This window comes from Agrilus planipennis, unplaced genomic scaffold (assembly GCF_000699045.2).
Source record: "Agrilus planipennis isolate EAB-ADULT unplaced genomic scaffold, Apla_2.0 scaffold287, whole genome shotgun sequence".
NCBI lineage: Eukaryota > Metazoa > Arthropoda > Insecta > Coleoptera > Buprestidae > Agrilus > Agrilus planipennis.
Genome location: NW_020439002.1, coordinates 7,351 through 34,899, shown reverse-complemented (window position 1 = coordinate 34,899; position 27,549 = coordinate 7,351). Strand labels below are relative to the sequence as shown.

The window sequence follows — 27,549 nt, the reverse complement described above, 5'->3', positions numbered from 1 at the left end:
AATTGGACCCCTGCTGTATCTCGAACATAGCAAATTTTTATTTTACAACCTTTACAACTCGATAATTTAAATACTGACTGTTTAATACATACCTACTATGTACCTGCATATATTTTTTATTGTAAGGGTGTTTTAAAATAATGTTGATTTAAAGTAAATAAAAATATGTTTGTTACCTCTGTAACTTGTATTTTTATTTATTTCACCTCTCTAACTCATTAGTAATAATAAATCGTAACCTCTACAAGTTCTACAAAATCCGCCTAAGTCAAAATCCTCCATAAGTCGAAAACTCTGTAAATTGATTTTTTTGGCGTCTCCCTTGATATTCGAGTTATAGAGGTTCTACTGTATTAACGACGATACTAATTTGACGGTAGGTAAACTAGATGTTGAACTGTTCTCTAATTAATGTAAATAAATATCTATCGCACCTGCAAATTACTTCCGTTTCCTGATTATTACCTGCACCTATGGAAATCAATTTCCTTTGCACGAAATTATAAGATTCTATCGAAAGAGCTTTTACTGGAATAACACTTCCTGCAAATTAGTGTTAACAATAAAAACAACAATTATACCATTTCAGTGATTAGTAGTGCCTCTGTTAGAAAAATTATACATTTAATTATGGGCATCATTATCTAATACTGCAGAATACAGTGGGTGACATAATGAAGTAAGGAATTTTTATCGATGATGTTATAACCTAAACACATAAAATTCCGTAGTATTGAATGTACTGTAAAAATAAAGCAGGTAACTCGCAACATTGCGTATTGATGAGACATATTTCCCTCTATTTGATAGTAAGAAGTTTAACGTTTAGTTAGTCAAACAATTATGTATGTATATAATATGATGAATTTGACATTTTCAACGAGACCTTTACATGTAATCACAGTGCACCATTGCTTTAAATTATTTCTATGAACAAGTTCAGAATATTATATTTAGTGATAAATCAAACCCGTCCAAATTAGAACGGATGGGTACAGTTGTCTACGAATTATACCATGGTGATCTCTCATATCATAACCTAATCTGAACCCTTGGTACAAAGCACATTTCCCTGATGTTTAGTTAGGGTGGACAGTTGACCTAACGCGATTTGGATGAACGGGGAAAAGGATAAAACAAAATAATATTGTTGAAACTAATATTTTATTAGTAGAGTAAGTGCGGTAAATATGGACTACCATAAACTCAATTAACAATAACACCATGCGTTGCAGTCAAATCATAATATTTTATTAAATATTAATTAGTAAATGTATCGAAGAATCTAACAATAAACTAAAATAAACTTTTTTCTCAATTTAAAACAGAAAAATAATTGAGACAAAAACAAACTGAATATTTTAAGAATTTGGAAAGGTTTGGGTAATATGCACTATGTTGAGTTAAATATGGACCAGGTACCTAGCCCATATTTAATCTAACGGAGAACAGTGTTCACATACAAAAATGGCTTCATCCACACCAGAACATAGGTCGTGTGCCCAAAGCTTACATGAAACACACTGTACCCAAGTTTCTCCGGATCGATCTTCTGAGTATAAGCCACTACAGTAAATACATTTAGCATCATCCACACAGCTTCTGTCAGGACTGCCTTTGGTACGGTCGTCAGGAATGACGTCTTCGTCACTTTCTGAACTTGTAGAATAGTAATCATTTTTGCATTTCTTTCCTCTTATAATCTTTTTTATTTTTTTTTTTAAGATGTAATCAACAAGTGCTCGTTCTAGTTCAGGTGACAAAACCTACTTTCAGCCTAACTTAGCAGATGTTACTAAATCTAAAGGTAAATCTTCTTTTACTACCAACCGGCGAAGTGTAGCCTTTGGTACCTAGTAGTGTTTGAATGCCTTTAAGTATCCCATCTTTCTTTTCCCTGATTGCACATATAGCTTCTTTCATTGCGTTTCTGTCCCATAATTACCTTCTTTTCGTGGTCTGTGTGCGACGAGGAGCAATCGCCTGCAATATAGAAAGTATGCTAATATGGAGCACTGGTCCGTATATATTTTACAGTAACGGGCCATATTACCCACATAACATAAAATTAGCCGTTTTTTTGCAACGCAAATGAAGATTAAGAAAAATGTATATACATAAAAGAAGCTTTAGATTTGTAGTTCAACATTCCATATAACATTTTTCACAATACTAAGACACTTAGTTGTAGAATTCGTATCAAAACTTACCGCAAAATAATATCAAACACACACCACAACAAAAATTCACTGACAATATGCAGTCCACTCTTCATCTGTATCACCGTTACAAATATAGAACATACGTGTGGTCTAGCTTTATGTTAGCCTCACTGAAAAAGAAAAGGAAAACAAGAAAAGCGGAAAAATAAATTCTTTTTTCATATTTTTTCATTTACATTATTGTCACTATAATCTTTTTATTTTAAATTGTATAAATAAACATTCGTAAGTTAGTACTAAAAGAATTAATTTTCCGTCCTTTTTGCTTAATAAAAGCACCTTTTTGCTGGGTAATGATCGATTGAACGTATCCTCATTATCCATTACCACGTCAAACTATATTTTCTCTAGCAATATTGGTCACCGGCAGACGCCGTCTAGCCGGGGGCTAACGGGGACTTGCATGGATAGTAGAGAACACATAACGCCTTTTAAACGAAATAATACTTTGACGGACGGTTGCTGTCCGCCAATTTACGGATAGTGAGAATCCAGCTTTTATTTAACAAATCTTGTGACATTGTCGACCACAAGGATGTTTTTAATTTACTAAGAACAGAAAAACTCCTTTAAATTGAGCAGGATGAGTTCGAAATTGTGATGAGCAAGGGAATAAATTAAACTAATTCTAATTAAGCCCCCTACTCCATTCGTACTTTTTAAGAAAATCCATAACTTCCCTTAGGTTATTTCCTTGTTTATTTTACCTTTTGCAGAAACATGTCTAACTCTCTAACTATCAAAATCGTCGTTATAAAACCCGCTGCAAACCGTTGATTTATAAAATTCTTTAAAAAAAAAACAAAAACCGACTTCAAAACTATACCTATGTACATGTATAAACTTAAACTAAAAAGTACAAAATAATATTTTAATTATTTCAAAGCAAAGTATTTTACAGAACAATCGACAATATCATTGATACTTATATACATTTACAATTTATAATGAGTTATTTTTGGAGTCGGTGCCAGTCAAGAGGGACAGTTTAATCCTGCCTTTGCAACAAACTTTTCGTCCGATTTATTTTGTCTGATCTTTGCTGTCGCATTCACATATTAATTGATTAATGAAGAAAAAAAAACTGATAATTGCAAATGTATTTTATAAGTACCAACGCTATTGTCAATTGTTCTGTAATGCATTTTGATTTGAAGTAATTAACATATTACTTTCTGCTTTTTAGTATAAGTTTGTTAATGTAAGTAGTCTTGAAGTCGGTTTTGTTTTTTTTTCTAATAAAAAAATTGGTAAAGGCTTTCGCGGCCAGGAGGTGAACTGATTCTGTTTTGACTACAACACACGACGGCCTTTCGACCAGAATCAGAACAGCATCAATTCAACTGGAATAAGTTATGCTTGTCACTTCTACACAGACGAACATGTATTGAAGGCAATGACGGATTCAAGTTCGCCTGCGCCGTAGCCCGTTCGATATGAGATAGACGCTTTTTTTGCATAGTAGTAATTTTGTAATAATAAAACATTTAAAATTACAGTAAAAGAATTCATTTGCTGCCTCAAACTTTTGCTTTTTTTTACGAAATTTAGCACCGATGAGTACTCAATATAAAATAGATAATAATTACTTTTCAAATATAACGAAACAAGGAAAAAGTTTACCCATTACGACGATTCAAAAAGACTTAAATTATCGAAGAGTTCCATTCTTTACCAACATTACTTGTCAGTCAGTCAAAAATAAAATAAAGAAAATATCACAATGAATATGGTCATTTAGCAAGAAAACAGGAAGTAAACAAAATAGTCGCCCTTGTAGCAGCAGACTTATTTAACATAAAAAGGAAAAATTTTAATAGTTAGAGTTCGTCATAATATAGGTAAAATTCTTCACATTATAGAAGTACATAGTAAAGTGTACAATTGGCTACATTAAAATATTTTATATTATATTAGAACGGATCCAACTCTTTAATTTGGTACGTATTTACATGATTCAAATTCTTTAATTATATTAATTAGAGGATAAAAACGGCAAATTGCAAACCACATTTTTTTCTATTTTAACAATTTTGTCAACTTGTGACTTGCTAGCTTCATAGTCACTGGATAAAAACTGGTAAATTAGAAACAACCGTTTTTCTATTTTAATAGAAATATTTTATTGAAAATGATAATCGCATTTTTTTATCACGACTAATTAGCCGATAAAGAACGACAAATGTTTATGCTTAGTTAACCTGCCAATTTCGTGGACATCAATGTTTTGTCACGGGTATACCTATGTACTACTCCGCCGTCATTAGGGGATTTAGCGATTTAATTAACGCCTAAACTCTTTAACGTTTTGTATAGAAATTAACATCTCCTTCAGTTTCAATATTCACTAGAAATCCCTGCACTGACTTTACGGGAATCTTCGGATTTACGGTCAGTCTCCGAAGCTGTCCATATAAGTTTTTACAATGAATCTATAATTAGTGACGATATTCTCTATTTTATTTGAGTTTATGATGTCTGGATTTGGATCTCAAAGTGTAAAAAAATAATATATGTATGCATTCGTTATCCTAAAATGTAGCATCGTGCTACAGATGGCGTTTACTGCGCCATTTGTAGTATTTTATAAAACGCGCTGTTAAGACAGCAGGTAAAAGTTGGTCTGTGTTCTGTCGGAGATGCCTGCGACGCGCTGATGAGATTCAAAAAAATCGAAATCGCGATCCGCGTCTGTCAGTTTCGATAGAATACAGACCACTTCGAATTATTTTAATTTAATATATGTACTGTTATGTACAGAATATTAATATTATTAGTATAATTTCACGTAGTAATTAGGTGACCTATATAAGACCACCCCAATATAAGTTAGTTCTACCTTGGTCAAACACGAATAAACCGTTTTAAAAACTACCCTTGGCGTATTGTTATTTGATATCATAAGTAAACCCGGTTTCTCGCTACATACAACATTAACTCCTTTTTGTGAGTTTAAGTGATCCCGTTGCTTCCAGTTGAATTGTGTGGAATAAAACTTAATAAAAAGTGTTACAACGTTAGCGTGTTAAGATAAAAACCTTAGTGTACAAATTCAATTTCTTGGGAGCGTCACCCTGGTTTGACGATCAAACTAATGATTTTTCAAATCCTCGCGTACTTATATCTTTTGTAAGATTTAAACTGACATTATTTTGTTTTCTTAAATAAATTTACTAGGGATGTGCCCATTACGACTTTGGCCGACTAGCCGGTTCTAAAGGGGGGCCAACTAGTCGACCGATTAGTCGGCCAAGCCGATCACGGTTTCGGGGATATTCGGCAATTTCCATGATGCTTCGTTTACAACTTATTTGAGCGCAAGTTTTGCTTACTTCGCATTGTTTCTTGATTTTTGCTTTTGCATGGGTAAAATAGTACTTTTGTGTAAAAAATAATACTTTCCTTGTTCATTAAAGTGAAAGAGCTCAATTATAATTTAATCATGTCAAAAAGGCAATCTCGCGTATGGACTTTTTTTACCAACTGGACAATGATTCCTGTAATGTCAAGTGTAAGCAGTGCCAAATGATAATTATCGTGGTGGCCAGGGCAAATACTACAAGAGATCTGGTGGCGAGAGGACAAACTGCAGCGAAGATAGCGGAAAATTCAAAGTCGCAGACGATAGTAGCAGAGCGAAGCCCTGGCTGAAAATGACAGTCAAAGATGGTTCACGGTGACAGCTGTCAGAGATGGCCGGCGATGACAGATGTCAAAGATGGCCGGCAACGACAGCTGTCAAAGATGGCTGACAATGCCAACTGTCAAAGATGGTAGACGGCCCTGACGTCAGAGTAGGAGTGGAAGGGGTAAAACGGTCGAAAAAGGACGAAAATGAACCTTATTCATAAGAAAATACATGGGATTTTGAAGCCTGTCTACTAACAACAATATCAAATACCGATATCCAACCTCAACACTTCAGTTAGGTTGCTCGATCACAGACTATTCCTTCCAGTCGCAAATCCAAGCCTGTTAATAATACAAATTCCTACTCTTTTATTTAAATAAGTACAATATATTTATCAATATTTACTACTGAAGATAAATCGATATGTGTGAGATTGATTCTAAAATAATAACGTTAATTAAAAATCAAAGTTTGTGTAATTCCTCATATATATAGTGTATTGAAAAATACATACAAAAGTAAGAAGCCGGATAGTCGGCGAGCGTTGCCGAATAGTCGGCGAGCGTTGCCGAATAGTCGCCGACTATGAAAGTGGCCGAATAGTCGGCTTTGCCGAATAGTCGGAGCATCGCTAATATTTACCTATAATGTTGTAATATTGTCAGGATTTTAGATTTCTTAAACATATGTAGCGACACAATTTAACTGTTAAATTAACTAAATTATTATTTACGACGTGGACACTAGTTCGTAAGCACATTTTCATAAGTAAACAAGTCAAAATTTTCAATGGCACTAACGTATGTATACATATATATATAAGGTAGTTTAAATATATTATTACGTAATCTTCCGCACTGCGAAAGTAACAAATCTGCATTTATCCATTTAACAAATTATGACCTTTGATACTGGACACCTTTGATATATCCCATAATAGATCCATAAATTACCACTGCTCGAAATAGAACTGAACTCACCGGCAATTGTTACGATAAGTAGGTACACTTAACAGTGTAACTGAAAGGCTATTATGTCAACCTTTAATTTGTTGTGGTTAGCAATAACTAAAACACTTTTGTTGTCCGGGAGAATTCAATTTTTTTATAGATAAGCGATAAATTGAAATAAATCTTAGTTAAAAATTAATTCATAATAACCCGCATTCAAGAAGGCACGGGAGAATAGATGACGTTTGAACGCACCCACCTGGACTTGAGTTGTTCCGACTTTTACAAATTAAGGATAAGGGAGGATGATCATATTCCCATGTTGTGCTAGCTTGCAGTAGATTTATAATTAGTTGTTGTGCTGGTGCCGCGTATATTTCCATATTTTACGTTGACATATTATCGTGCTAGTGCTCAGTATATACAGTTAGTAATATCATCACCAAAAAGCGTCTATCTGCTAACATAAACGTCGAGAAGCACTGAGTTAATTTTGATGTGGCTTTCATTTTTGAGTATCAAATATCGATGTTACACGTTCGATTGCGGATGTTGCAACAAAAACAGAGAAATAAAGTTTTTTACNATAATAATTTGACTCTTTTTAATTTTTGAAGGATAAAAGCAAACTATAAGACTATAACTTATTGCATCAATGTGTGTAGCATACAGTGAATGTTGTAGTTCATATTTAAATCAAACACTGTAACTAATGCTAACTAAACTAAAATATTAGTACCTTCTAAGAATGCATTCCGTTTGTATCGATTTTTTTTAGTATGATTTTATTTATGTTTTGTAGGTACATAAGCAATTTATTTTACACAATAATAACACAGTTGCTTATATCAACAATCGCTTATTTTTATCGTTTTTTATTCATGATAAGAATCTATGATAAGAATTTATTTCATCGTTTCGACCATTTGGACTTATTGTAAAGATATAGCTATAAATTAATGGATTTTTAGTATGAGTCAAGCGTCAGCTTTAAATTCTTAGTGATCGCATCGCTCTCAACTGTTTTATGAAATTTTAGGTTAGGGACAGTTTTTACATATTATTAGTAGCGGGCACAGACACATATAAGTCCATTCTGGTCATTTTGACCGTACTACAGACGCCTTAGATATCAGCGGTATACTTACATACAGGGTGTCGTACGATGACAACACATCAGAATATTTCAGAAACTATTTCGAATTAAGTTTTAAAATTTTGGGATAGAAGGTTTTCCGGGGCGCTTTCTTTAAATAAAATAATGTTATTACTGTAGCACTTCCGGTTATACTAGAAGTTTCAGAGGTTTCCGTGAAAAAAAAACCATATTTCGCCCAAATGTCTGGGATTTTTGCCGTGTTTATCTGGCGTCGGCAATTTAGGTGATGGAAGTCCTAGTTAACGACAAAGTGAAAAACAATAAATATTAATTTTCATTATGTCTGGTTAGCTCCCACGTTTTTGCAATTCAAATGAAAATTTCCTCATAACATACCTACCTATTACAAAACTTTTACATGAACTTATTTTAAAATGGGAGCGCTAATTTATTTTTCGAAAAATTATACATACTAGTACATCAATTTTTTTATATTGATAACGAATTTTGTAAAGCAGCATAATTAAAGCATAACACTAGCACAATTCAGCACAATTTTATTTTTTTATATTTTCAAAAAAGGTCAGGTGATTATTAGACCAGAAAATTTTCGTATTTGATTATCAAAAGAAAAAACCTGCATTTTTATAATAATAATAATTGCAAATGATGAAAATTGTTTCGAAGGAGTTCTGAGGTTGTTTTCGTGGAATTTTACCTACACATACACTTTATAAATAAAACAGATTTATTATAAAATGTAATGCCCCTAGTTTTTGTTGTAACCTTCGAGTAATTTATGTAGGAATTTAATTAAAAATTGAGTCCGAGCATTTTTTCATTTAAATGATGAATTTTATGTCCTTGCTTTTCTTTAGACTAAAGATGCTTAAAGGCAAAACAGCTACCGCAAGTACAAAATTTACCAAAATTCGTAAAATGGAAAACACATACTCATCATTGCTCTAAATTAGTATAATTTTTTACAATAATTACAAAAACAACAAAATGATTGAATGAATGTAACTTGAAATAGTTGATATTTTTGATATTCATTATAATAAATAGGTAATTTAGTGCTACAAATTAAAATTATTTCTATTTTATACAGTGATGCATAAATACATTTTTTTAATTTCAATTTTATCATCAATAATTCCTAAAACATTATGTTAAACACTAACTCCCATTAATTTCTTGCCAAATCAAGTACAGTGGACCCCCGGTAATCCGGCCCCTGTCTAATCCGGCGCCCTCTGTAATCCGACATGAATACTTTTTTGACAATCTTCGCTAATGTATGTATTAGTATGTACATTTGTTTGTACACAATTATTTTTTAATGTAAAGTTATTATTTTTTGTATGCTCTATAGCATTAATGACGTTAACTTTATAATATGTAAAATTTAAACTCTCTATTGTGTTAATTTACTAAATTCAACATATATACATATGATTTGCTGTTCAGATAAAACATATAGAATCTTATCATTGGATCTTTAATTTGTTGGATAATAAAAGGTACTTTTGTAAAAAAAAAAACCCAGACTATAAGGGGTCTTAGGCAGTACTCTATAATTCGACACTGCCCTGTAAAACGTTTGTCAGATTACCGGGGTCCACTGTATACTGTTTTTCAGCGAAATTTTNAGTGTTGTTAATCCTTAGTTAAGTGTTGTTAATAAATAGTTAAAACCAAGTTCAGTTTTATATCAACCAACAATTACATTTGCGTAATCCTAAAAAGTGGCCCCTAATACAAATAAAGTCGTCAAATTATGGCGACAACAAGATACCTACATTTTAATACCATTTGAAGTAGTTTAATCCTTTTTGCGGAATTTGCCAGTGTTTATATGAAAATCGACTTCATCAAACTATATATACTGCAGTAGTTAAATGTAGTTTTTGTTCAAATGATTTACAAAGTCTCTGCTGATACGTTATGCAAGGCAGAAATTATAACTTCATATGGAAGATCCATTTTCAAAAAAGACGTGGTTTTAATGGTTTTCCACGCTTTTTTCGGTAAAAAATGTATCGGTTAGGTTGGCCAAGGGCTCGGTATTATAAGCTTTTCAATTCCCTACAATCGTTTTTATAGTCTTTCTATATTTTTTGCATTGTTTACTGTTTTTTCCAACGCCATTTTATTGTGAATAGTAGGTAATTGTTTGTTGTAATTACTTTTTATCTGTGGGTCGTTCTTTAAAATCCTAAGTAGTCCGGTACTTTTTCCATTTACCCTTTTTCTCGGAAACGCGTGGGGTATCAAGTTGAAATTAATATCAAATACGTAGGCTTGCAATCCCTTGGAGCTGTGAAAAAACAAACTTCTAAGTCAACGCAATCAAAAGATCGGCCTTCTATGGCGTATATTTTAACACCCTCAAGGGAATCAAAACGTATTGTGTACTTGCCGTTGACCTATATCATGGAATTTGGCAAGAAGCAATATCTTATAGCACAATTAAAGGGAAAAATTTGTAGTTACATCACACAAAAAATATTTTTTTTACCTTCATTACACAATAACAGTGATTTGAGTGAAACATGGATACATGTGGCTTATAATATGCTCAAATTAATTTACAGGGATGTCGAGAACTTGTGACAAGATACAATCACGAGATAAAATCTCGAGTCTCCGTCTCTCATCGTGCCTTTCTGGTGTCGTTGAGAGAGAGTGTTGAAAGACTGTCAAACAAACTGTTTAGCGTCTATGAACGAGAGACTGGAGTCGCTCATAGAGAGATCCTCATTTCGTATCCAGTCTCCGAACAAGAGACTCGAATCTCCCAATAAGTGGTGTCGCGATAGACATGGTTAAAAAAATCTAAGTTCAACATATTTCAGAGATCCCAGTCTTTCTACGAGAGACTCGAGTCTGTCAATTTTTCAGTTTTATTCATTCAGTCTCTGTGAGAGACTCGAATCTCTGAATTAACAATTTTATCGTTTGAGTCTCGTATACAGAGACTGTGAGAAATCTATAAAAAACACCTAGGCAATAATTGAGAGACTGTGAGGGACGCTCTCAGAGACGCTGAAAGACTCTGAGAGACTGGAGAGAGACTGAAAATTTTTGTCTAGGAATCCAAATTTTAGGTCAATTTCAAAAATCCATGAAATTGGAGTAGAGGTTTCATTAAGGTTTCTTTTTTTTTTTATCATCCCACATATTCACATGAAAATTACTTTAGAAAATATCCATCTAAAGATAAAATTTAACTGGTCTGAGCGTTTTTTCAAAAATCCAGGAACGAGATTTTAACTCATTTGTTTCAATCTATTCGTTTTCTCTTTGTAATTGCCTTTGGCGAGTATAAACGGTGAACAATTTTCATTATTTTATTTATTTATTCTTGTTGACTGATGTGGATATTTTTTGCTAGGTAATGGTTACATGACGTAGAGGATAAATTGTATGATGCATGTTCTGCAAGGCAAATTTGCTGGTTTTTTTTTTTTGAAAATAGGTAGATTAATTAATAAAATAAATGCAAGCATTTACGAAGAATAGAGATTCATGCTACGTATAATGAAGGTTCGGTACGTGTCCAACCAGTCTAAGGACTGATGACCTTATGATGATAACACATTTTTACTATTACTAAAGTACTTCTTTTTGAAGTTTTTATGAAAGTGAGTAAGATTTTTGAAACTGAGATATGTTGAGTCGTAATATTCATTTTATTTTTTGTATATTTTTCAGCATTTATCTTTATATTTCTAGTGGAATGGTTATTTTATTATTATTGCAATATTTTCAATTGTATACATTTTACAGCAGTTATTTGGGAATTGTAGTTTGCCGACCATCGAAGTTCAACAGATTTTATTGACCATTGTGTCGAGTTTCATTCTAATATTCAGTTTCTTCTATTCGATTACGTATTTAAGTTAACGAACGACGTTGGTAGTTTCTCTTTTTAAAAAGATGCCTAAAATTTGTATTTACACTTTATTAAAAAGAACTTCAAAATTATTATAATTATTAACTAAGAGTAAAAACAACTTGACGTTCGCGAATTAAGTATTACAGCAATATGCCATGCACTTGAACTGCGATACATTAATTAATTAGGAAGGCTAAAACAAAGCTTATACACTGCACAAGAAATAGTCTACTTTGCACATTATTGGGAATTAGTTGTCGGTGTGAGAACGCGCTGATTACTATCTATTCACATCGATAACTTTTATCCCAATAAAGTTTAATTGGCTTTTCCCTTGGGTTATGCCACCTTTTCAGGCTTTACATAAAGTATTTCTCGACTAAATGAACATATATACATATGATTTGCTGTTCAGATAAAACATATAGAATCTTATCATTGGATCTTTAATTTGTTGGATAATAAAAGGTACTTTTGTAAAAAAAAAAACCCAGACTATAAGGGGTCTTAGGCAGTACTCTATAATTCGACACTGCCCTGTAAAACGTTTGTCAGATTACCGGGGTCCACTGTATACTGTTTTTCAGCGAAATTTTATTAGCACCTAGGTTTGTCCTCAAAAATCGAATTAGTATTATTAATTGATCGTTGGTTAAACGTTAAAGAGCTAAGCAATTTTCTGTTTCTTATGTTTTACTGGAAAAATCAAAATGAAAAATTTCAAACCAGAGTCAGAGTGTCAATATACCGGCAGAGATAATATTGTGTAATGGACCATGTAAAAAATGCAAGCGACACCCATTGTTTGTCATTTGTCATTTAGCTTCTGACATCTGTGCGTAAAAATAGTCGAAGCGACAAACAATATTCTAGTTACAATGCTGAAAAAAAATCGTCGTGAATTTTACAACAGACTAAGATATTGTTTGACACAGTACTTGTCTCAGGTACTATTTCCTTTAGTTTAATTTTTGCTTTTAGCTTTCTCCACCTTTCGTTATATTCTCTTTCTCTCGTATTTTGTTTGTCTTCTTGCTCCTCTTAACACTTTTGTTGTCCGGGAGAATTCAATTTTTTTATAGATAAGCGATAAATTGAAATAAATCTTAGTTAAAAATTAATTCAAAATAACTCGCATTCAAGAAGGCCCGGCAAGATATTTTAGCGAAAATTGGGAAGACTGAAACATACCAAAATAAGTAAAAAAAAAAAGATCTCGTTAAAATTAAGTTTTAGTAGTTACTTAAGGATGTTTGGAAGGTATGTCAAAATGCTACGAGACAAATAAAAATTTGGAAGAACGTTCCTCATTCAATTCTAAAACTCATGTAAAAATTACAAATCGATTCACTAAACCNTTAGTTTAATTTTTGCTTTTAGCTTTCTCCACCTTTCGTTATATTCTCTTTCTCTCGTATTTTGTTTGTCTTCTTGCTCCTCTTCACTTTCATGCGTTTTCCACTATGAATTCTTATAGTTAAGTATCATGTTTCGTCTGTTTGTATAGTTTTTTTTTTGAGGTTATATTTTTTAGGGCTTTTTGTTTGCAACTATAGAAATTATTAGTAAAAGAATATTTGAAACAATTCATTGACGTAGTTACTCTACAGGGCATTCCCCAATTTTTAAGAGAAAAAATACAGTGTAATTCTTTAGATTCAATTCTGGGTACGTATGATATTCCACTAAAAATTATAATAATTTGACTCTTTTTAATTTTTGAAGGATAAAAGCAAACTATAAGACTATAACTTATTGCATCAATGTGTGTAGCATACAGTGAATGTTGTAGTTCATATTTAAATCAAACACTGTAACTAATGCTAACTAAACTAAAATATTAGTACCTTCTAAGAATGCATTCCGTTTGTATCGATTTTTTTTAGTATGATTTTATTTATGTTTTGTAGGTACATAAGCAATTTATTTTACACAATAATAACACAGTTGCTTATATCAACAATCGCTTATTTTTATCGTTTTTTATTCATGATAAGAATCTATGATAAGAATTTATTTCATCGTTTCGACCATTTGGACTTATTGTAAAGATATAGCTATAAATTAATGGATTTTTAGTATGAGTCAAGCGTCAGCTTTAAATTCTTAGTGATCGCATCGCTCTCAACTGTTTTATGAAATTTTAGGTTAGGGACAGTTTTTACATATTATTAGTAGCGGGCACAGACACATATAAGTCCATTCTGGTCATTTTGACCGTACTACAGACGCCTTAGATATCAGCGGTATACTTACATACAGGGTGTCGTACGATGACAACACATCAGAATATTTCAGAAACTATTTCGAATTAAGTTTTAAAATTTTGGGATAGAAGGTTTTCCGGGGCGCTTTCTTTAAATAAAATAATGTTATTACTGTAGCACTTCCGGTTATACTAGAAGTTGCCATCAACTTTCTTATTTTAATGGAACACTCTGTATTTTTCAATTTTTAGAATCTACGTGTTATTTTAGAGAGATTTTTATAAAGGTTTCCCATATCTAGGTCTACTAGTGCTGAACTGCCATTAAAACGAAACAAAGTATAGTAAATAAAATTAAGATGTTACATACGATCTCATATTAAAAGAAGGAGCATGGTTTGTTTGGAAACTTTGATTAAACTTATAGGATTAATAGGATGATAATTGACCGCTAATTATTTATGAAAGAAAAAAATTTGTCGTTTCTTATTTTTAAAAAATATTACATGTTTTGCTAATTTGTTGTTACAATTGTTATTAAAAAAATATTTTTGACAACAACCTGATAGGAATTTGCCATTAATTATTAATTAATTAATTAGTGTTGCAAATAAAGTCTTATCCCCGCCTTCCTAAAAACTCACTTACAAAAGACCCATTACTTGTGGACTTTTTTCGCGATGAAATTTTCCCGACCTTTTCACAAGAAAGGTGATATTTAGCGATTCGGCATAAAACACCCCTGGATGGGACTAAGACATCCATCGCGCGCGAATTTTTCGCAGGAACTGGCCGTTCACCCCGGCCGAATTAATTGTAGACTTCGGGAATTTTCCATAATAAAATTTCCCGACCTATTCGCAAAAAATATATATTTTTGGGATTCTCAGCAAAACACCTCCCGGACAGGAGTAATAATTAATGTTGAATTTCACGCATTGCCACTCTCTCAGGGCAAATGATCGGTAAATTCCTATCAGACTACGTTGAGTCGTAATATTCGTTTTATTATTTGTATATTTTTCAGCATTTATCTTTATATTTCTAGTGGAATGGTTATTTTATTATTATTGCAATATTTTCAATTGTATACATTTTACAGCAGTTATTTGGGAATTGTAGTTTGCCGACCATCGAAGTTCAACAGATTTTATTGACCATTGTGTCGAGTTTCATTCTAATATTCAGTTTCTTCTATTCGATTACGTATTTAAGTTAACGAACGACGTTGGTAGTTTCTCTTTTTAAAAAGATGCCTAAAATTTGTATTTACACTTTATTAAAAAGAACTTCAAAATTATTATAATTATTAACTAAGAGTAAAAACAACTTGACGTTCGCGAATTAAGTATTACAGCAATATGCCATGCACTTGAACTGCGATACATTAATTAATTAGGAAGGCTAAAACAAAGCTTATACACTGCACAAGAAATAGTCTACTTTGCACATTATTGGGAATTAGTTGTCGGTGTGAGAACGCGCTGATTACTATCTATTCACATCGATAACTTTTATCCCAATAAAGTTTAATTGGCTTTTCCCTTGGGTTATGCCACCTTTTCAGGCTTTACATAAAGTATTTCTCGACTAAAAGGTTTAAAAAAAAAGTACTCGGCATAAAAATAAAGTATTTTATTTTTTGTTTTTAAAAACATATTTTTTGTTACACCTAGCAGCCAGTAACAAATTGCTGTCGCTCTTAAATACATTAATAGCCTCTAAACATGGCAAACAAAGATTTAAGTAAACTAAAAGTTCATTTTTAATTAGTTTTAATGAAGCTTTATTCCTGTCGTCCCGCCACTTTGCGTTCATAACAGAGAATACTCTTTCTGTAAATGCTGAAGTGGCCGGAACGGACAGCAAAAGTGACACTACTTTGAACAGATTTGGGAAATCAGGTTGTTCCGTAAATATGGCTTGCCATTTTTCTGTGCAATATTATTGATATAAAAGTACTCTGAATTTCGAATAATCGCTTACAAAATTACGATGTTTACTAAAGGCCTTAAATAAAGTATTTTTGCGTACTTTATGTGTCTTGTAAAGTATAACGTACGCACAATCGAAATAGAGTACAATACTTTACAATAAAGTATAAAGGCAAACGGCAAATTTCCGAAGACGCCTTGCACGTGTGTTAGTACCACAAGTACCGGTTAATGCCCTTCTGTTACTCCCACTATCTTTCTACCCCTCTGTATTTCTGTCTTCCTTTCATAACAAATCAACCATCTTATATTTCTTCTTCAACCAATCAACCTTTTCAAATTTGAATTTAATTTCACCCCCAAACTATTTCCTCCACTTTTCTATTCTTCCAATTTTCAAAAGTTCAGTCATTTTTAGTGAGTTGCAATTTGGTCTTCAGTCTATTCGATCATTCGCTCTTTCGGTTCGTTTTCTATTTCCATTCATTTCCAATTTTATACAGTCCACTCTACATAAGTTAAGTTTTTTGTTATCCATTTGTTTTTGTTAAAGTGTTTGTTAAGTGTTATTAATAAATAGTTCAAAACCAAGTGCATTTTATATCAACAATTACATTTGCGTAATTCTAAAAAGTGACCCCTACAGAAAAGTCGTCAAACTACGGCGACAACAGACTAATTTTTTAACAAAAATTGCCGTAGGTGTTTTGCTAACTGCTTTAAGTTAGCAATCTTTTTTATTATTATCCTTCGAAAGATTTTTTGATTCGACCAAGTGGTCTTGCTAACTTTACACGCGTAAAATCAGAGGTGAGTTTACCAATCGAGACATTTACCGCTACTGATAAAATAACACAAATAGCATTCCAAACAGTCATCGGAAATACAGTGGAGAAAGGAACGGAATCGATAATGCGCTCTTTCTGGATTTTTTAGTCTAGTGAGGTTTACAAATTTAGAAATCAATGGAATGCGCAAACACAGGGTGATTCCCGCCACTCAAGGAGTGTACTGTAGAGGTCATTTGAAATAAAAAAGTTCAAGGGTTCGATTTTCAAAAATAAGCTATTTATTTTTCGATTTTGAACCACTACAAACTTCCTCAAGCTAATGAGGAAAATATTTTTTGTTGCTGTTGTTGCCCCCTCCCCCCCCCCCCCGGGAATCGAACCCGGGACCTTTGGCTTTACGCACCAATGCTCCGACCAACTAAGCAACGAGAAATGACAACAGCAACCACGACAAACTTGGCCTACTCGGTTAACGATCCGTCGATTTTTATTATTAACGTAATTATAAGTATATACTAGATGTATGAAACATCAACTTGAAATCACTTATCGATTTGGAACCACTACAAATTTTCTCAAATTAATGAGGAAAATATATTTTTTTTGTTGCTGTTGTCACCCCCCGCCGGGAATCGAACCCGGAACCATTGGCTTTACGCACCAATGCTCTAACCAACTAAGCTTAGTAGCAACAAAAAAAAACATTAATTTGAGGAAATTTGTAGTGGTTCAAAATCGAAAAGTGATTTCAAGTTGATGTTGCATATTAACATTGACCACTATTAGTAATTAATAAAACAATGTCTTAAGTTATTTATGACGAATTATAAATTTTACGTTTTTATTTTTGAATTATTTAAACTCACAATCAATTTAATTTACAAAACAGAAAATTACATACACAACAACAACTACAAACACAATTAAATCAATTACACTACATCTCATAATAAATTTTCAAAACGTCCGCCACCTACATTAATGCACTTAGCTACGCGCTTTTGCATCGGAGTCCGGATATCTAGCGGACTAATAAATTACTTTACCGCGACCTATTCAGTGGCCAGAGTAGTGTTGATTATGATAGGAGATCACTAATTGTTAAGGCTACATTTTTCATAACATGCGGCAGTTCTTCATCTGAGGTAGATTGCCGAATTAAGGCGACTCTCAAAAATAAATAGTTCAATCAAATGGTTGTCCATTATTCAGTGCCACACATTGGCACTAGTAAAACCGTACAGAAAGTTACTCAACGGTACCTTTGGATTTAAATCAGGCTAAAGGTGCTCTATACACTTCATGAACGTAAAATTGGTCATAACTCGCTTATTTTGGAGAATCCGACTCATGCTAAAATGAACTTTTTTGCTTAAGGACGTTCCCATTTGTATCGTCTAGAACTGATGAAGGTGAAAAGATATCATTACTAAAGTGATTTTAAAAAAAAAGCCAAATTATTTATTTAGTTTCGGTAATATAAAGTTATACTTATATAATATAAATACATTTTTTATCATTTTATATAATTGTTCATTTTTATTATTATCAGTCAATAAATATTTAATTTCTTTCTAATATAAACAGTGTATTTTATTTTCTATTATGTTTTTTAAGTCTATGAATTTATTAAAAAGTAGAACTCATGTTTTTTCAACTAAACATTTTTATTCAAAATAATAATGAACTGAATTATAATCAATATTATTAGTAATTGTAATATTAATAATAATCGAGTAAATATTAATAGTAATTTTAATATTGTTAAAAGAAATCAGAAATGAAAACACGCAGGTTCTACAGTTTAGGATAACCAACAAACGTCCCGCGCTGTTGCAGCGTAGCCAAGTCGCATACTACTGATCACCTTATGCAGGAGAGTCTGAGTCTGAGATTTACTTTACACATTGTTTACAACAAAATAAATACCGCTTCTTGTACCTATGTTGTATGGAAATTATTTATGTAAATATTATCTGCCTATTCTCGAAATTTAAAAAAAATTGTAAGAAAATTAAACTTGTTACACATTAAAACCTACACGAATAAGTATGAAATGTATAAATTAACATACGTTCAAATAGAAATTTAAAATGGTAATATTTTCAATGTTAGTACCGCAAAACGGGTGGCAATTTTTCGTATGCGTTCAGAATACAGGCAGGTATTTACAATTAAATTTTAAAGATGATCGTAAGAAAAATTTTTTTTTGGGAACGTCCTTAAAATGACTTCTAATACATACTCCTTGAGTTGGGGAAAACGTCGTGAATAACCCTGTATATGCAGTTTATATACGTTTTCAAGTGGACAGAAAGTCGGAACATCGACAAAAAACTAAAATTTATGGCCGGAAGCATTCAAGTACAGTAATGGAACGAGAAGGTAGACGCCGACAGTCTTTCAAAGAACAATTTCTTTGATGAAAATCTCATCAACCTGGTGGACTTTCCTCGCATCACCAATATGAAAGCTCATCAAGAGTTTTCGGTCTTTAGAAATAGTTTTTTGTCGAAAATAGCTAAAGTAAAGTTCTTCTTCTTCTTCTTCGAAATGATTTTTAAAGATCAAACTCATCTTTTGGTAGGTAGTACTTTTACGAAGTAAACAAAGAAACACAATAGTAAAAACCAATTCAAACAGGATCGTTTATTGCTTGATAACATAAGCCACTACCACTTGTTGACTCTCGAAAATGCAGGATTTCGCCGATAACCGCGCAACCGCCGGTTGCTCCGAAAACTTATGCTTAGTACAAGGAATCAAGTTATTATTCGTGGCTTGTTGCTATATCATCTGATTTTAAAAAATCGGATAACCTATAAAATCTAACATCAATTCTAACGATTGTGAGATGGCGTATTATTGCAAATTATTTGTATTATTATCAGTAGTGACGTTAAAACATGATTAATTTATATAAAATTGACAAAACACCAATGTCTTACCTGCTATCCTAAGTACTGCTCTATCAGCACTATCCAACGCCAAAACTGCCAGGGGTTGTTCTCTGGTCCATTCTTGCAATGTTGGATCTTTGTCGAAATCCATTTTATTCTTTCATATTTTCCTCTAAAAAAAAACAAACTTGTAGATTTCATAAATTTATTACATTTCCAAAAAAATGACTAGGTAGATAATCTTATAACTAATGCATAAATAAATTATTATATGTTAAAAAAAGCTTTGTGCCAAAAATGAATTGCTAAGAAATCACCTATAATTTATGGGTTTCGAGTTTCGTTTATTATGAATTTTTACCTTGATAAAGAATTAAGGAATTAACATTTATATTATTGTTAGATAAGAAACATATTAAAGTATTATCAATTCCATTGTGTGGTCCAGGTAACAAATTAAAATATGCTACATTTGTATCCGTTATGCGCGATTACTGACAGTTAAGTAATATGTTACGTAACACTAAAAAGTAAAAGTGATTTTGAGGTATTTTGTGGGACATAACGAACCTTTTTAGGTAAAAAATGGACACTAGGGTGTTACGTAACGTTGGGAGGGGGATGTATTTTTGAAAAACATGCTCTATAACAAAGATATGGGGATTACTCCCTGGCTGTTCTTAGCTTCTTTTGTTTTGACGTTTAACACGACCTCTAACCCTTCCTGAGTCACCCCATTTTGGCCTTTCGTATTTATGTTTGTTGGCAAGCTTTCCGACTTCGAGTTANATTCGATGCATTTCTGAAGAAGAATGGTATTAGAAGAAGGCTGACGGTTCCGCATACACCTCAGCAAAATGGCATCGCAGAGCGGAAGAACAGGACCTTATTGGACATGGCACGATGTATGATGCGGCAAGCCGAGTGTCCACCTACCTTTTGGGCTGAGGCGGTTAACACCGCAAATTACATTCGAAATCGGTGTCCTACAGCAGCATTAAAGGGACAAATACCGTTTACATTATGGAAAGGGAAAACCTCCACAGTTGCTTATATGCAAGTATTCGGTTCAAAGGTATTCTACAAAGATAAGAGTCCAAATAAAGGCAAATTTGACTCACGTTCCGAAGAGGGCATTTTTATGGGTTACGATTTGGAATCCAAAGCATATCGTATTCATGACCCAAAAACTAAGAAAATTATTGTAAGTCGAGATGTCAAATTTATGAGCGAATCAGCATTTAGACATGAATACAAAGAAATTCTTGAAGAAACCGTTAACGAAAATGAAGTTCAAGTTGACATAAACGAGATTACTGAAGAAGCACGAGAAGATGCGTTATCCCCAAAGGGAGAAATATCAGATAAAGAAGATTCAAGGAAAAGTCTAGAAACTCCAAAACGAGGAAGAGGACGCCCGAAATTGGTACGTAGTGGAACAGTAGGAAGACCACGCAAGCAGTATCAATCTACAACATATGATGAAGCTAGAAAAGACAGCGAAGAAACTAGTGAAAATGAAGAAGATTCAAGAAAGTCCATTACATCAGAAGACGACATATTAAGTGCCTACATGGCAACAGACGAACCAATATTATGGGATGAGGCAAAAGTAACAAATGAAGTGAATATATGGCAAACTGCTATTGAAGATGAATTTTTAGCTCAGATTAAAAATGGTACATGGGAAATTGTGTCACGACCCCAAAATCGAAAAGTTATCGGGAATCGTTTTGTATTCAGTACAAAAACCATAGATAATCAGGAGCGCAAGAAAGCCAGACTCGTGGCAAAGGGCTGCTCACAACGGCCAGGGGAGGATTTCCACGAAACCTATTCTCCCGTGGTAAGATCCTCATCAATTAAACTACTAGCTGCAGTTTCAGCGGAATTGGGTCTAGAAATCCATCAGATGGATGTCGTCACTGCATACCTGAATAGCGAATTAGAAGAGGAAGTTTACATGGAAGTACCAAACCAACTTCGCGAAATTTTAGATAAAATAATTGTGGCCAAAAAGGTTGGCACGTGCGGGAGTGTTATACGTGACGCGAAAATAATAAATACGAGTAAACGTTGGCGTCGAGATTTAAATAAAATAAAAGATAATGTTTGTTTACTTAAGAAATCGTTATATGGTTTACGACAGTCGGGTCTACAATGGTACAAAGAATTAGTAAAGGAACTGAAGCAAATCGGTTTTGAATCATTAGCCGAAGATCCATGTTTGTTCTCAGCGCGGAAAAATAATGAAATTATGCTAATGGCAATATATGTGGATGATATGATCATCGCCACAAAGGATAATGAATGGTTAAACGATGTTAAACGACAACTTTCAAATCGTTTTGAGATGAAGTATCTTGGAAAAATAAATCGATGTTTAGGTATCGAATTTTCTCGCGACAAAGATCACGGAGTTTATCTTAATCAGAGATTATACGTTAAAAAGTTATTAGAGCGTTTTAAGATGACTGAGTGTAAAATAGCACCAACACCTATGGAAGCAAACACAAAGCTTGCTAAACCTGAAAGTGCCAATGAAGAACTAATGAAGAAGTTCCCATATCAAAGTCTAATCGGTGCATTGATGTTTTTAGCGATATCAACAAGGCCAGACATCGCATTTTCTGTGAATTGCCTAAGCCAATTCAACACGAACTATAGTACCGAGCATTGGAAAGCAGCTAAAAGAATACTACGATATTTAAAGGGTACATCTGACTATGGCTTAAAATATCACAAAACTGGCTTGCCACTATTTGGCGTGATTGATTCTGACTGGGCTTCAAACATAATCGACAGAAAGAGTTATTCTGGAATGGCTTTTATTTTAGCCGGAGCAGCTATATATTGGGAAGCGAGAAAGCAACGATCAGTTGCATTGTCGAGCACGGAGGCCGAATTCATGGCTCTCTCTGAATCCACTAAAGAGGCAATGTATCTAAAAAGTATATTAAACACAATTGGTATGAAAAATGAGTACGTGACATTATATAACGACAATCAAGGTGCGATAGAGTTGGCAAAAAGTAAAAATTACCATCCAAGAACAAAACATATTGCAGTCCGATACCACTTCATTCGAGATGCATATGAAGAAAAGATCATTAACTTGGAATATTTATCTACAGAACAGATGCCTGCTGATGTTTTGACAAAAGGGCTAAATGGCACAAAACATAAAAATTGTTTACGTAGTCTTGGCATGACTAATGTGGAGGAGAATCAGACTGAGGGACCCATGCACAAACAAGGGCAGTCACTCACTACTTTGAGGGGAGGTGTTAAGGAAATGACCGCAAAGTCCGTGAGCGACGCCACTAATCAGGCAAGTGGTTGCTGAATTGACTTCAGGTGTTTTATCGATTTTATACCCCTTGGCGTACGTGACGAGACATGGCGAGTTAGTGTGTAAAAAGTACTGCTCGGGTTATTGTGCGCGTCGTTTGTGTTACCACGTTATCGTTATCATTTCTTTCCGTTTATTTAAACCCTTTCGTTTTATACTTATATGTATTATATTGCTTTTTATTTCTCTGTTCATCGTTTTTGGTTTATCTTGGTTTATATGTATTAAAATACAATACACAAATCCACTGCATTATTATTATTCAAATAACAACAATAATTAAAAATGTGGAACAAAAAAAGTGGAGGTGCGTGTCCAACCAGTCTCAGGACTGATGACCCTATGATGATGAATTGATTGATTCAACTTACAGAGCAAAGAGCGAGTTTCGCTTTTAATGATCAGTGCTTGGGAGAACGAAAATTGTTGTTTTATTTTCATTATTATTTCCCTGAGGTTTTGTGAGACTATCCTCAGGATAGTGACTTTCAGAAGTGAAAATGGATTTAATCAAGGTTACAGCTGATTGTATTTTTTTCGGCTCTTTTCAGTTCTAATGTCAAAAGTATGCAAACCCATATGAAAAAATTAATATGATCTTAAAGGTATGTTTCTACCAAAAATGGTATTTAATCCAATGAAATTTTACATTATTACTACAATGCATTTATTTTAACCAATACAGATAAAAGTGCATTACTAATCTTTCTAATATCCGGCATTGAATTCAGCATATGAGAGAGACAGCATCATAGGCACTTGAGCGAGTGCGATGAGGATCGGAAATTTGTACCATGTAACTTGGCATTGAATAATTTAACGAATAGTAAAAAACTTCTTATTAAACTTAAACTATTTGTGGTGTAATTTTTATAAAATTGAATGATAATCATCAAATAAATATCAATTAATAGGCAACTTACCTACTAAAGTTCAGAACATATTTTTTCAAATTGTATAATTTTTTTATTGGATACTACGAATACGTTGGTACTTATTCTATTTAAAATTATTTAAAAAATTTGAATTAAGTACTGTTTTTCTTATATATTTAAATAAAAAATTGCTTGGCAATATTTAAGACAGATATTTACAAGAATAAGGTAATTTTTCTTTGCAAATATGTAGTACTTTTCTGGACGGGTTAGGGTTAGTGTGTATTAAGATGGCTCAAAAAATACGCAATAAGTTCATTGCGACTAAACTGTAAGTTTAACCGAAAACTTGCTCCCTATTTTAATACAAGATCGTCAGTATTATCCAAATTCAATTTACTGTGCACAGTGTTCGGAAATAGAAAAATAAGGTTTCGTTTAAATAGCAACTATGTTGTTTAGAAATCTAAAATATGAGGTTATGCAAAAAATCGCGGTAATATTCAAATATTTTCTTAGAGTTAAATGGCTTAAAAAGTTCGTAATATGCTCACTGCGACCAAAGTGAAAGTTTAATCGAAATTTTTTTCAAACAGAACTATTTTAATACAATATCGTTTGTTAAACATACAGTTTGGAAGCAATGAACATATTGCATATTTTTGGGCCACCCTGTATGTACTATATATGCATAATAATGTCCTACAGCACTGTATGTATATTTGTCATTCTAATTCAGTTAGCCGTGAAATGATGTCACAATGTCGATCAATATAAATATTTGAGAACTAGATTTTTGTAGAATTTCTTGCAACTTTATTATTATATGTATTCTGAACTAGCTGACCATTAAAACGTTTAATTAAAAAATGGCATTGTGTCATTGATCTGCTTTCGATACCCGAATATTTTCTTTTAATTACAATTTTTGATTAAAAATCATAAACTTTGATATATTCAAGATGCTTCTGTATTTACTCTGATTGGTACATTCTAACCTAATCTTAAAATATGCCTTATTTTGACGTTTATTGCATTACCTTGACCATTGAATCTTTGATTAAAAATCACAAACTTGCATATATTCAAGATGTTTCTGTATTTACTCTGAATGGTACATTCTAACCTAACCTTAAAATATGCCTTATTTTGACGTTTATTGCGTTACCTTGTATTGTAATCATATCGGTATGAACGAAAAAATTAAAAGCAGCTTTTTAATCACAGAATACTTGAATGCTAATTAAATATTTTCAAAAGAGACAAGTTACGAATTAAATGCAATGGTGCTCTAAAAAATACTTTTTATTTTGAGCACATGTATGGCACAGTACCTGCATAAGTTTCGTTCTCCATTTTTTATTACCTTTCAGAAATGCCGAAAAAAGCAACCAGGTGTTTCGAGAATTACGTCTCATAATGTAATGAAACTCAATGAATGAATCCATGGAAAGGCATCAGAAAACAAATATTTTCTTAAAATGAGGTACTGACCAAAAGTGCAGACATGTTTTAGTAGACACTTTATACGAACTTACAAATATTAAAATAAAAAGTTCATTTATTTAAACTCTAATTATGATGTAATTGTGATAGTACTCCAAATATTTTTAGTAAAAAAACTCGGGACAATTGTGATAAAATTCTTTGATAATGCCCGTTGGCCGAAACAATTAGGATTTTTTTACTAGATCTAGGTACCTATTGTTGAAACGTTTCTTTATTTCTTATTGAGAATATTTAACGTGCTTAATCATAACTGCACCACAATGAATTGAGAGCACATTTTTTTATTGACATTGTAGCTGTTTCTTTCGTTCTATCATTTTGCAGTCATTATTATTACGAAACACACTTTCTGTTATTTTAGTAATAATGTTCGTATAATGGGTTCACTAACAAAAAAATAACCCCATTTTTAACCCATGGATAGCTACACTTATTGAGAAAATTTGTTTTCCGATGATACTTTTCTATAAATTATGTTTGGATTCTGCATTAATAAAATCTAGTACAATTTAGAAATTGTAAAACTCAGCTAGTTTGCCTTTTCTTAGTTTTTGATTCTCACATAAAAATTATTAATTATTATTTGATTCCATGCTAGATGGCAGACTTAGTTAATTTGGTCAATATTCAGAACTTGGTATGTTTGCAAACCAAGACAGTAGTGACTTGGTACATGGCACAAATCTTGAAAAACCAGTACATATACCAAGAATTTCGCTGCTTACTGTCCAATCTTGGACTACTGGTTACGTCTAGTTATTAATAATTGACTAGCTTGACTCACCGTATATACATTTTACGGCTGTTTTAATCAATAGAGCGTTCCTCACAGTTTATCACAGTTTCATATTCGTGAATTTACAATTACGAATAAAACATTTTGTGTGCCAATATAAAAAAAGGGTTACGAAAATATCAACGAGAAAGTATCCTTAGGGGCAATCCATAAAATACGTTACTCGGAATTTTACCTTCTTGGACTTCTCCCCGTTTGACGTTACACAATCAGTGACCCTCCTAATAAATATTACTTCACAAAAATTGACCCCACCCCAAACGATTTCTTGTGGTTAAAAATAGCATATCTCTACCGTAATGAAGAATTTTAAGAACTGTCAAATTAAGAAGAAAATTAAAATAAAATTGGTCTTCACTCGATATAAAAATTGCATTTTATTTAAATTATTACCTATTTCATCGTAATACCTCTACACTCCTCGTGATTTGGTATTATGCTTTAATGTCAACGAGAAAAAAAAATAACAGTCGATGCGACATGAAGTAATGAAAAAAAAAAAAAGAAAAACGATTAAAATTGGTAATAACTGGTTGCGAGAATAATTAAGTCTTCGTAGCTACTGCTGGAAATTTATTACAATTTTACAAGCATTATCGATCTACCTAGATATAAGCTAGATACATTACAACTATACATATAGGCAATATGTAACAGTTAAATAAACTCATTGGATGTATGTAGTTATTAGTACCTACAAGTTTAAATATAATAATTACTTATTCTTCATATGGCATTTAAATATTTTATAATTGGAGTTATCTGATGATTTTTAAAATAAACAGAATAGGTAACTAATATGATCAAAATAGTTTAATGATGGCAGTTTTTTTTTATTAGACGATTAAAACTTATTAGACGATTAAAACAGTTAATAAAAATAACAAAGTGCAAATCAATCAAAAATGCAAAAAAATAGGGTGTAAAATGTAAAACCAAGCGAAAACTTACCGCCGATTTTTATTGTTTAAAAAAACCAAATAGGTATCCAAGAGTTAACACGACCCGCACAATAACTCTGTGAAACAGTTTTGAAGCTTAAATATCAGAAAGTTATAAAATAAAAAAAACATCACTAACAAATAGTATTTCCCAGGTCACAAGGATTGCAAATAATTTACGACTCACTCGCAGTTAGGTTAGAAAACAAAATCGATATTATGTACAGGAAAATGATACATAAGGACACTATAACTATATCGGATTAAATCAGCAAAATTTCATAACGGCACTTTCATTCATTCAACAGTAGATCGAAATATATTAATTGTCATAAAAAAATTGTATTTACATTGCTCATTAGCAAAACTGCAACCGACAACAATACACCTAACACACGCGCTTCCCGCAATACCAATGCGTATCTTAACTGAATTACTGCGA

The 27,549-nt window shown here is 32.5% G+C and overlaps 1 long non-coding RNA gene across 1 annotated transcript; it reads right to left on the bottom strand.

Moving 5' to 3' along the window:
* On the bottom strand, nucleotides 1-27,549 carry LOC112904842. Its single transcript, XR_003231407.1, has 3 exons — nucleotides 27,118-27,549; nucleotides 19,683-19,806; nucleotides 1-1,983 (listed from the first exon to the last, which is right to left on the bottom strand). It is a non-coding gene; the product is annotated as an uncharacterized LOC112904842 (long non-coding RNA).